Below are 13,326 nucleotides of genomic sequence, written 5' to 3' on the forward strand. Positions count from 1 at the left end.
CAATCCGCTAACGCCGGACCAGATGTGGTGGATCATCTAATCAAGAAAGAGATCGATAATAAATTTATGATCGGTCCCTTTCTTGCCCCCCCCGTTTAGCACCTATCGAATTAGTCCAATCGGCGTAGCAACCAGAAAATTTTCTGGGAAAAAACGACTAATAATCGACCTGTCTTCTCCTCATAATTCTGCCTTTTCAAGCATTAATAGTTTAATTTCACCCGATGAATTCTCATTGAACTACCATGACATAGACCAAGCAATTTCTCTAATTAAACTCGTCGGCCGTAACGCTTGGCTCGCTAAAGTTGACATTACGTCAGCTTTTAAAATTATGCCGTTACACCCTGATTTCTGGCACCTCTTTGGCATCAATTGGAAATCCCAATTTTATTTCGCAGTCCGTCTTACGTTCGGCTGCAGAAGCAGCCCCAAAATTTTCGACATGCTTTCAGAAGCTATATGTTGGATCCTCGCTAATAATTACGGAATCCCGCACGTAGTCCACCTCCTTGATGATTTCCTCATCATCTCTCCCCCCCATACCCCACCTGCTCAACACCTAGCGACTACTAAAGCAGTTTTCGCTAGGCTGGGTATCCCCCTTGCAGAAGAAAAAACCGCTGGACCCAGCACTCGCTTAGAATTTCTAGGCATTAATTTGGACTCCCAAAAATTTGAAGCTTCGCTGCCCAAAGAGAAAATTGATCGAATCATTTCTCTATCTTCCATATTTTTGGAGAAACATGAATGTTCTAAACGCGAACTGCTATCAATATTAGGACATCTTAATTTCGCCATGCGTATCATTCCTCAGGGACGCCCGTTTATCACTCACCTCCTACAACTCGCAGCTTCCGTCCACAGCTTAGAAGATAACATAACGTTATCCGACCCCTGCCGCAATGAACTCAGCCTGTGGATTTCCTTCCTTAAGTGCTGGAACGGCTGCTCATTCCTGTATAGCGATCTAATTGCATCCCCCGTAGACATCCAGCTATACACGGACGCAGCTCCCTCGGTAGGATTCGGCGGTTTCTACCAAGGCCGCTGGTTCGCCTCTGATTGGCCCTCTCAAATGCTGGAAACTCCTCTACCTCAATATTCGTCTGCTTTATTCGAATTATACCCCATAGTAGCCGCTGCCTTATTATGGGGAGACGAATGGTCTGCCTCTAGCATTCTCATTCACTGTGACAACGAAGCCGTTGTGCACTGCATTAACAGAGGGCGCTCTCACTCTCCCGCTTTAATGCCGCTTCTCCGTCGCCTTATTTGGACCGCAGCCAAAAAACAATTTATCATAACTGCTATACATGTGCCCGGTTTTCATAATCAAATTGCTGACGCTCTTTCTCGCTTTCTTTTCCAGAGATTCAGACAACTAGCGCCGGAGGCAGAGCAGCACCCGACTCCCATCCCTCCTTATTCAGAGATGATATTCCAATAAATCATCCAATGCATGAGCTGCACCAAACATCCATATCCCTCATTCTGCAGGCTGTGGCTCCAAGGACCTTACAAGCATATCTCACTGCATGGAAAACATTCAAACACTTTCATTTCACATACAACACCATATTCCCAGATTTCTCCCTGCTTACAATAAGCTCATTTATTACATACCTTCATTTTCATAAAAACATGCAGGCAAACTCCATTAAGAGCTATTTAAGTGGTATTCAGTTTTTTCACAAACTCATGTACGGCTCCATTTCTGAATCCATTGCCAACTCTCAAGTCAGCCTTCTTATTAAAGGCATACAGAAAGCACGCCCCCCCACCCCAGATGCCAGATTGCCCATCACACATAACATACTCTCCAAATGCATTTCCACGCTCAGGAAAGGCTACACATCTTTTCATACAGACCGCACACTAGATGCAATGTTTATTCTTGCCTTTTTCGGATTTCTCAGATGTTCTGAATTTACAGTAACATCAAAATTTGATCCTTCTATTCACCCCACTATAGCTGATCTGACCCTGATTGATGAGGAGACAATTTCTTTCCTCATCAAACAAAGCAAAACAGATCAATCAAGAAAAGGACATTGCATCTACATATTTAACATTCCCTCCTCCACAAGCCCCTTCCAAACACTCCTAGCTTATATTCACTATAGGAAATCACTAAGCAACAGTCCCTTAGCCCCCCTGTTCATAGACGACACACACAACCCAGTGACACGCTTTTGGTTCCAAAAACACCTCAAAGCTACCCTACATCATTCAGGCTTCCCATCAGAATCATACTCCAGCCATTCATTCAGAATCGGAGCCGCCACCACAGCCGCACACAAAGGGTTAACGCAACAACACATACAAACACTTGGAAGATGGTCTTCCGACGCCTTTAAATCTTACATCAGGCTGAGCCACAGCCATCTTAAGGAAGCCCAGAGGACCCTCACTAGCAGAAATGCCAATCCCAGCGGCCAAGGGCACAGGCATAATCCAGGGACAAGTCAAGACCCAGCCATGCCAGCTCCCCAGGGGCGGAAGAGCTACCCAATTATGTAAAGGAGCAGGCACGACCCAGCCTCCTAACGGTTTCCCTCCTTCCAGCTTGAGTTGCACTCAGCTTCTCTACCTAGACACTCACCTTACTACAGCAGATGTTCCTCCTGCCCAAGCCCCCTTCTGCCACTCCGCCCCCCCAGGCCGCTGCCACAGAAGTCTCCACTGCCCCCACCCCATTCTAGGACTTCTGTAGGACCCCGCCCCTTGGCTCTGAACCCGTACAACGTTACACAGAGCTTTGATTCCGGCAGGAATCATATTAGTCTTGCCCCAGCCCTAGCTTTTATATATTATATATCATTTCTTATAATGCTATATAATATAGTCTTATTTTATTTTCTCTGTTCGATTTGTTTTATATAAATGTATATTCATATGCACCCACGCATATAAATATAAATTTATATATAGTGCCGCCACCCTCATGCTCAGTTCCCGCTGGAACACTCCCAGAGCACCTATTCCGCCCGTCACCCTCTAGTAGAAGTCTCCATCTCCCCATCATCTCTCCCGACTCCTACTGGAGTTGGCCACAATTAGCTCACCCAACCCTGAGCTGTGACACGAGCACGAGTCACTGACCCTCCCCGGCCCTAGACCTTATTTTTCTTGATTTCTTATTTATTTTTCACATTTATCTTTTATTTTTAAAATTTATTTATATATCTATATATCTATATGCACCCACGCATATAAATATATACTTATATATAGTGCTGTCACCTTCAAGCTCTAACACTCGCAAGAGTTGCTCACGAGCATTCGACCCCCGCAGGGGTCATCTCCCAAACGCCACTCACCCTTCAGCTGGGGCCTCCACCTGCCCTCCATCGTTCCCGTCCCTAGCTGGAGATGGCACTTGCAGCTCTATCTCCCGCTGGAGAGCCCAAAAGAGCTAGACTCCCGCTGGAGTCAAGTAAAATCGCCCCCCCAAGGCCTTAGTTTTTCCCCATTATATATATATATATCTATATATCACATATACATATATATTTATATATAGTGCTGTCACCCTCAAGCTCTAACTCTAGCAAGAGTTGCTCCCGAGCATTCGACCCCCGCAGGGGTCATCGCCCAACCGCCACTCACCCTTCAGCTGGGGCCTCCACCTGCCCTCCATCGTTCCCGTCCCTAGCTGGAGATGGCACTTGCAGCTCTATCTCCCGCTGGAGAGCCCAAAAGAGCTAGACTCCCGCTGGAGTCAAGTAAAATCGCCCCCCCAAGGCCTTAGTTTTCCCCATTATATATATATATATCTATATATCGCATATACATATATATTTATATATAGTGCTGTCACCTCACAGCTCTATCTCCGCAAGGAGTGTTCCTCGAGCAATTACTCCTTAGGAGCCCCTGACCCCCCCGCAGCCCTAGTAACCCCCTCATCCAGCTGGAGTCCTCACTTTTCACTCCTCATCATTTTGACTCCAACTGGATCCCCGTCCATCCCACAGCTCTGACCCCCGCTGGGGTTTCCCTTAGTTTCTAATCCAGCTGGAGTATTTATAGCCCACGCCAACTCGGCACGGGCTCCCGCAAGAGCCCGTATCCCCCTTGGCTCCCATCGGAGCCCCTTCACTTTCAACCACTATATCCAGCAGCCGGATATAGCATTTCAAGCCTTTCGGGGAGTTTCTTCGAATACACGGCTGCTGTCCCGAGTCTCATGCATTTGGGGAGCTCTCGAGAACACCTGACCTCGTACTCCCCTCACATGCTTTATGGACCTGGCGGGAACCCTGGGCTCAACTATCTCCGAGCTCAGGGTTCTCTCCCGGGACAGCATGCCAAACCTGCTAACTTGCTAACAAGTTGTCAAACAGTATCTAAGTGTGAACTCTTGAAATGAAGTTTCATAAACTAATTTCGAGAGGAGCACGTGATATGATTGACTGCAGCCGGCCACTCATCTAAGCTCATTAGCTAGCCAATCGGAACGATCCAAACCCACTATAAATAACCTAGCTAAAATGTACACCCCTATCTTCGTTTTCCGAAGAAACCCCCCATCCACCCCTTCTCCTCCTTTCCTCTTTTGCCGAGGGGAGCTCTCGAGAACACCTGACCTCGTACTCCCCTCACATGCTTTATGGACCTGGCGGGAACCCTGGGCTCAACTATCTCCGAGCTCAGGGTTCTCTCCTGGGACAGCATGCCAAACCTGCTAACTTGCTAACAAGTTGTCAAACAGTATCTAAGTGTGAACTCTTGAAACAGAGAATAGTCAGGCAGGCAACAATCAAACACAGGAGCAAACGGGTACATACAGGTAATCCAAAAAGCGAAATCAAGTAACAGGTAGGATGGCTGATGTGAAACTGACATTTTAACATCCCGAAGTGTAAGTGTTTCATAACACTGCACCGAAGCATGATCCAAAACACCCAGGTTGCATGACTAAGGTAATTCAAAACACACAGGTTACGTGACTAAGATTATTTGAAACAGAGGTCGCTTGACTAAAATGTTTCAAAACACCAGGTCACTTGACTAAAGCGATTCAAAGCATCTGTCATTTCAGAAGCAATTCGAAACCTGTCGAATCAGCGGTTGACTGACAGGGTCAAAAAATCTCATGTAGCCTAATGTACCATCCATGTGCACAGAATTCAAATCCTGACTTTAGTAATGTTAATTTTATATTACCGAAACAAGACATATTTATTCCCAAAGTGCTCATTCCAATGTTAAAACAAAATACGTTACAAGAACAGAGCCTTTAAAAAATTAACATCTATAGCTGTATCACCCTGGAACTCTCATCGCTCCACTAAGTCACTTAAAACCTAAACTCAACAACGTGGGGTATAATACCTCAGTTTGCTTAACTGTTTCTTTGCTGAAGCTGTTTCAGAACAATACATGAAAAATGACCACTAGATGTCCCTGTAGATATGGGTTTCAAAACATTTTGAAGCTTCGACACATTTGCTTTGACTGTTTCAGTATTTCATGGAGCTTTGCTTTGCCCACCACTAAGTACAGGCAGCAAAGAGTCAATGACGAGAAAACAAGGCAAAGATCAAAACACAGAAACACTAGACAGGATTATGCTTTGTGGTGTTACAGACAAACAAGACTCAGCCATGTGTGTGCAAGTGTGGTGTATAGTCTGTGTAATGTGTCCTTGATCAACTTTCAGCTGTGTGTGTAATCATCGAAGAACCGTAACAGTGTGTGTGTGTGTGTGTGTGTGTGTGTGTGTGTGTGTGTGTGTGTGTGTGTGTGTGTGTGTGTGTGTTGCATGATGGGAAATGTATTTCATAAATTAACAGATTTGTAGTCTGGGCAATCGTGCGTGATCTTCAAGCCTGGATCGCTGGTGATAGTGACACTTATTACTATTATTATTATTATTATTATTATTATTATTATTATTATTACTGATAATAATAAAACCAATAATTAAAATATTTTAATTCATAAATCATATATTTTTAAAATAATACATTTAACAGGTGTATTGGGATGTGTTATGATGATTATTATTACAACAACAATAATAATAGAATTATATAATCAAACAGGAAAAAAACATACAAAGAATGTACAGTTTACCAAAATATAATAAATATATACCCAGCAGGCACACAACATCATAAGACGTTAATATTAGGTTAGATTTAGCTTGTGATGTCAGGTGACCAAAATCCAACATCTGGTCAACATCTTAAAGGGTCACGAAACACCAAAACACATTTTTTGGGATTCTGACAGTCATATATGTGTCCCACGCTGCTAAAAACACTATTAGGACACATATATTTCACTAAAAAGTGAAAATTGGTTGTTTTTGTAAATTCCAGAATCTAGATTGGCTGTCTGTACCACTGAGTACAAAGTGACGCCTTTGAGCTTTCATCATTAATTCAAGAGATATACTTGGTTCCAACCAATCAGCGCACTCTATTGTGTATGAGATGTAACTTTATTAAAATGCATGATAGCTTTGAAGATTGTTTTTACCTGTTACAATGTTAAAATGGCAGAGAGACGCCACATTGTGTTGCCAACCTTAATTAGAACAAGTGGAAGAAGAAGAATTGTTTAAAGACATGGGTCGTCATTGTTGCGTTTATAAATGTGCCGCAACGAAGGTTTTGTTTTCAATTCCCCGCTATGAGAGCGCAGCTGGACTCACCAGTGGATTACAGTGGTCTGCTAACATGCGACAAAAATATGTTTACAGGGAACATTTTTTACCCGAGATCTTTTCGCTTCTTGAAATGGTAAAATCCAGATTTGCCACTAGTCTTGTTGAAGTGTGTGATCAGTGTTCTTAGTTTGTTTATTCAGAGGCAATTAGTATTGTCAGCAGTACTCTTTCAGTTTTTAAAGACTTCCCTTAGTCAAAATGATTTAGTTACTAAGTTTACAGTATGTTACTATCACAACAATATTATGGGCTAAAAGATCTGCTGTAAATGCTGCTCTCTAAATGTAAACATGTAAACACCTTAATCAAACTATTATCGTCATGTAGGATTTTTGCCGCATTTTGTGACAGGATAGTCTATACACACAAGACTTTCTGTTACTATTCTCTGCACCTACCAAGTGCATCTAAGTTACTTAGGAATACAGTTTTTTTTTTTCCGCCATACGACATGCGGTATCAAACATTTCATTAAAACTACACTCTTAAAGCAGTTCCTCCCATCTAATATCTTGTTTGTCACAGGGGCATGCATGCAATGTTCCTGAATGAAAGTGAAAGTGCTAAACTGCAGTTAAAGTCAACAAATTAATAATTTGGCAAATATTTTGATTACTAATGTCCATGTAAACGCAGTCACTGTCTTTCTCACATGTCTGTGTTTGTTATGCCTCTGAAGATCAGCGCATGCTCAAACCGAAACACCCCTTTTTTGCAAACTCATCCCTCTTTCGCCACTCGACACTCCCACCTAAACAGAGCTGGACTCACCCACTTTCCTGACTTTTTTTAAATTAGAGGTGTAAAAACACCCTGCTTAGACAGGGGAGGGGGTTCGTGGCCCTTTAACGTCATATTGACATTAAATATTGACATTTATTTAACCAAAATCCAATGTCTGCTAGATGTCATAATGGTAACATCCACACAACATCAAGCTGTAACATCAATAGATGCTGATATTTGGTTTGGCAATGCAATTTTAGGTTCCGCTGAAAAGTGACAAAAATCCAATGTCTGTCCGATGTTGGTCTGACATTGGGTTCTAACGTCAACCCAATTTTCTTTCCACCCAAAAAGCAATGTCCCCACGGCATTAAGGTAGAATGTCAATCTAAAGTCATGTTGACGTCCTGTGTCTGCTGGGTATATTTATCATATGGGGCTTCCATTAAAAAAATACCTAACAATTCTGCCTGATGATTTGATTCTAGATTACAATTAATTACAATTAAATTGCAATTTTAAACATATTTGGAATTTACACTGTAACAATTTTTGTTTCTTTTTTTCCATCAATAAAGAGATGGATGTTAATTGCAGGTGTAACAGGGCCAAAATATTTGCAGCAGCAGCGAATATACATCTTGTTATGAAAAGACAACTATGACAGATGCAAAACATGTCAAGTGTATCGTTCTTCACGCTCATCACTTTTTGAAAAGGCAATGATGGTGTGGGTGAAATGCCAGCTAAATGCATTGGGTGTCAGCCATTGCACTGTGTTTGTCCACTTGTCACTGTGTGTTAAAGCTCTCTGCTGGCTATCAGGACAGAGGCCAGGCTGTTTGTCATCACTTTTTTTTTTTTTTTTGGTAAAATATCAGCCAATTTGCCAGTCGCACACGGCTCTGTCTCGGACAATCGGGTCATGTTGTCCCTTGGACCTCTGGGGAGGGCATTAATGAAAACTCAGGGGAGTGCCAGATTAAAGTGCAGCCATCCTCTATCGCCTCCACCGAAATGATTTATCGCCGACAACACTAACCCCCCAACTCCGACTGAACTAATAGCCTTTGCAGAATAAACCATGTCTCAAAGTAGATAAAATGCTTGTGGTGTCAGATAGCACTTTCCTATCTGCCAGATTCCGTGCATGACAAATATATCACTGCCTCGACAAATAACAGGCCGATGCTAGCAATTTCTGCTTTGAAATGTAACACTTTTCCTCTTGTAGCTAAAAGACAAGATGGTTGAGTCTGGAAGTCATGAGACTGATATTTCCCCAAGACTGTTGTCATCCTTAATATTAACAAACAAGTTTTAAGCCTTTTCTTATTATATAAATGCAAGAAATTATTAACTGCTTTTTTGTTTACATTTTATACTGTGTTTACATGGGTCCAATGCTCCCAAGACTAATAGTTTCTAGTGTTCCCAGAATGGTTTTGTGATTTATAATACCATGCTTTAAAATAGCATTTTTAAACAGTAGAAAATGCCATTTTTGTGTGTCTCTTTAAATGTAAATGCTCTATGACCCCTTTCCTTTCGAGTCTTTACAGCACATGCCTTGGCCACTGCAGCAATCAAAAAACAAAGTATCTACCTATGTTTTAAAATTTTGTCATATTAAACTCCTAAAGTAATCTCCCAAACTCAAAATGCAGAAAGCTGGCTGAAAAACATGTGTTAGTTATTAAACTAAATTCACTAGTCAAACTTTATTTTGATGGTCTGATTGTTGAATTTAAATTATACTGCATCTACATGCCAACTAATTCTCGTTAGATTTAATGTATGTAGGTTAGTGTAAGTTGACATGCACTGGCAAAGTTTCTTATAGTCAGTTAAATGTCTGAAGTATCGTAAATACTTAAATGTAATGAAGGACCAGTATCAACAGATATTAAGCAAACAGTCAACTAATAATCAAATGGATCATTAAAATAAAGAGTTACCTTTAGTTTAGTTAGTTTTTTTAGTTTAGTTTAGTTTAAAACTTCCTTCAGGCACAAAAGTAAATTAATAACGATTTGTGGAACAGCTTATGGTCCTTGGACGTCACCCACGGGGCATCCATTTCAAATATTTGTTTAAGACCTGTGTGCTATCTTCTAGTATTTAGCCATCCTTAACACCTGCGGTTCATAATAGGATGCAAGACCTCGCAAAGAGAACTCCTAAAATTTTTAAACACACAAAAAAAAAATCCTTGAAGACGATTCTTTTTTTAATTTTTTTTATAATATTTTAACACATACATACATATTTTTTATGTCCCAGATATAACATAAACCAACAAGAAAACAAATGAACAAACAAAACAAAAGCTTTCTCGGTATTTTACATCAGAATACAATATATTTTTTCTTACCAATCCACTGAAACAATTCCAACTCCACTACCTTTTAAAAAATAACATAAAAGGTCCCCAAACTTTATTAAAAATTATGTATTTATTACTTAATATACAAGTTGTTTTTTTCCATTGACATGTTTTTTACCATCTCTTTCAGCCAACGGTCTATATTTGGTGCACATTTACTTTTCCAATTTAAAGAAACAAGCCATTTGGCTTGCAGAATACAAATACTCATAAATATATGCTCCGTCGTTCCTGATCTAACCTGATCTTCTTGGGATATAAATTTAATTTAAAAATTATAAAGACATTGGTTTACTAACCTCAAGAATCTTTTCTATTATTTCTTTCACACCTTTCCTGAAGTTCTGTATTCCTTTACATTCCCATATACAGTGGTACAGTGCTTCTTGTTTTTTATAAACAGTGGGGAAAACCAGCAAATAAAGGAAAAGGACAACGTACTTTCAAATTTTTTTACAATTGTAAAAGGTCTTAAGAATAACTTTCTCTACAATAAAAAAGTTGAGTCGTTGCAATGAAAACAGTGTTTGATATATGCCTTATTAATAATTGTATGTGTGTTTTGATCAAATCGACCTGTTGTCAATAACTGTTATTAGGTACATATATTCCTCCATAACCTCGACCTGTGTGTCATTGATTAGCACCCTTTGTTATGTTATAAGCTCTGTGTAACCCTATATGAGAGGTCCTGGGTTTAAGTCCCGGACGAGCCCCCATTTGTTACAGCCGGCTCTGAAACTGTAACAAAAAGGAGGACCAGACGCAACCATCACAGGCAAAATAATATTTATTTTAACAGAACAATAACATAAAGAAAACGAAAAGAAGAGTCAGGGCCAAATGAGGCAGTCACCGCAGCTTAACCGAGCTCTATGCCAAGATGATCGCTCAAAACCCTCAGACTCCTAAGAGCACAGCAAATATGGTTTCTATCCACATCCCAGCGAGCTGCACCTGTGTACCAATCACGTCACTTACAGCTTGTGATTAAAACACACGCACTCACCTCCGATAAGCTGGGACACCACACACACATAGACTGGAACACCACACACAGACTCACAGCCCATAGACTAGAACTTCACAGTAAATAAAAACAGTTATGGAAGAAATGGCATAAGTCTCTTTTGGTTTGTAAAGCTGTGTCATTTGGATACTGTATGACAGCAACACCCAACTCAATTAGGATCTGCTGAACTGAACACGCCTTGGGCAGGAATTATTTTCAATTTAGGTTATTGTGACATTTACATTGCTGGAAGAAAACTCAAGGCTATAGCTGTGGTGTTTGAGGGAGTTCAGAAACAGAGCTTATTGAGAATAAACCCTGTTTGGATTGACTTTGTGCTTTCCAGATCTTTTTCAACAGCAAACACACTGAAGCAAGGTTGAGAGTGCAAAAAAGTCCATCAGAACCACTTTAACCCTAAAACAAGGCAATATATATTTTTTTTTCATCTATAAGTTAAACACCAGTAAAGCCAAAGAAAAAGATTTTATACAGTTTTAAAGGAAAAGATTCAGGATCTCTGGCCTCAACCAAGGCCATTCTCATGGTGTTCTTATGAATCTGAACTTAATTGGCAAAATCTGAAAAACAATTTCAGATTGTTTTCAGAGGGAAAGAATCAGAACGTTATTTACAACATTGTTATTACCTTTTAATCCCCAGCCTCAGCAAACAGTCCTGAGGATGCTCATGTACTCGTGTTTGTCCTGGATGCCTGGATGCTTTTTCCTATAAAAAAAGAAAACAAACGGTGTCAGCTCTTGTGTCCTTATGTCACATATAATTTTTGCAACAGTAAGCCTGTGATCCAGACTGTTATGAATGCACTCATAGCCATTTGCCAAGGTTGTGGATTAAAGGTAATAATGTGCTTGTCATAGTTTTACTTCATAACCCTTCATTCAATTTCCTTCGGCTTAGTCCCCTTATTCATTAGGGTCGCCACAGCGGAATGAACCGTTAACTTATCCAACATATGTTTTACACAGCGGATGCACTTCCAGCTGCATCCCAGCACTGGAAAACATCCATAAACACTCATTCAAACACATGCACTGTAACCAATTTTAGTTTATTCAATTCACCTATGTCTTTGGACTGTTTGGGGAAACCAGAGCACTTGGTGGAAACCCATGCCAACACAGGGAAAACATGCAAACTGACACAGCTGGGAATCGAACCAGTGATCTTCTTGCTGTGAGGGGATTGTGCAAACCACTAAGCCGCCATGTCACCCCTTAGCGCTTCAAAGGAAATACAAAACTGTGAAAATACAATAAAATGTCAAATAAAATGCTTATTTTACAGTATGACAATTTTTACAGTACTTTTACTGTATTTTTTAAAATTTTACACCAGCAGTAAAAAGCATTTATTTTTAGGATTTACTACTGAATTGAATATATTTTAAATAAGTGATAAAATCATGTACAACAGCATTTTCTATTATTCATTGGGATTATATCCATGCTAAATGGTTTAAAAAGACAATTTTCATTCATCAACCTAGTTTAAATACATTTTGTGATGAATGATGCTAATTGATAATTTTTTCATTAACTGTCTCATTTTTTGTTTTCAACTACAGTATAACAGTACTTGATTACATTGATTACTGTAGCAAATTCCTAATGGGCAGTAAGTACACTGTTAAAAAAAAAAAAAAAAACTAATTTTACAGAAAATATCTCTAAATTTTTTACAGTAATTTTTTGTAATTTCAAATTATATTCAAAACTTAGCACAATGACAATCAATCTCTCTAAATTAACAGTTTAACTTTCATTTTAGGTACTATTAAAGACAAATTACTGACATTTTTGTTTTTAATACATGGAAATTACAGTATTATTTATACAGTATTTTTTCTGTTACTTTAAATTATATTCAAAAGTTCGTAAAAATTACAAACAGTATCTGTAAATTAACAGCTTGACTGTTATTTTATGTACTATATAAGTAATGACAAATTACAGCAATTTGTCTGTTTTATACAATAAAATTGCCGTATTATTTACAGTTTTTTTCCTGTTTTTTTTTTTAAGTACATTTAAAATTACGTAAAATTAAAGTAATAAATTGTAATTACTTGCTCTGTAAAAACAAAAAAACAAAAAAAAAATCCTAAAAAAAGGTCAAATGACTGGCAGCTACGGCTGCCAAACAAAAACCATAAAATTACGGTAAAATTTCTTTATTGAAATAAAGTGCAAAAATACTAAATCTACAGATATTTTCATAAAAATGTTTACAGAAAAACATTCTTAATAACACTGTTCATTTACAGACTTTTCCTAGATTATTACGATCAAATCCGTTCAATAAAGTCACACACCAAAGAGCGCTCACATGCACCTGTTCCGGATTCCGCTGATTGCACACACACAGACAGAGGATCGTTATGAACTGATTACATGCACTTTAAAAGCAGCATAGACCAATTGCTTAGTCTTGTTGTACTGTTACTGTGAACATTATGACGGGTTTCTCTTCTTTTGCCTTGCTTTGTTTGTTAATTGT

The 13,326-nt window shown here is 39.4% G+C and overlaps 1 non-coding gene across 5 annotated transcripts in view; it reads right to left on the minus strand.

Annotated features, from left to right (window-relative positions):
- LOC141377866 (uncharacterized) overlaps positions 1–13,326 on the minus strand; it is a 110,591-nt gene that overhangs the window by 18,816 nt on the left and 78,449 nt on the right. For 4 of the 5 annotated variants that reach the window (XR_015509642.1, XR_015509644.1, XR_015509645.1 and 1 more), the window contains one exon: positions 11,456–11,535. This is a non-coding gene — a transcript (uncharacterized LOC141377866). Of the gene's footprint in view, positions 1–10,583; positions 11,388–11,455; positions 11,536–13,326 lie in introns of those variants that run through there. The other variant, XR_015509643.1, reaches the window with a different exon arrangement.

Source organism: Danio rerio, chromosome 15, assembly GCF_052040795.2.
Source record: "Danio rerio strain M-AB ecotype USA chromosome 15, GRCz13ab, whole genome shotgun sequence".
Taxonomy (NCBI): Eukaryota; Metazoa; Chordata; class Actinopteri; order Cypriniformes; family Danionidae; genus Danio; species Danio rerio.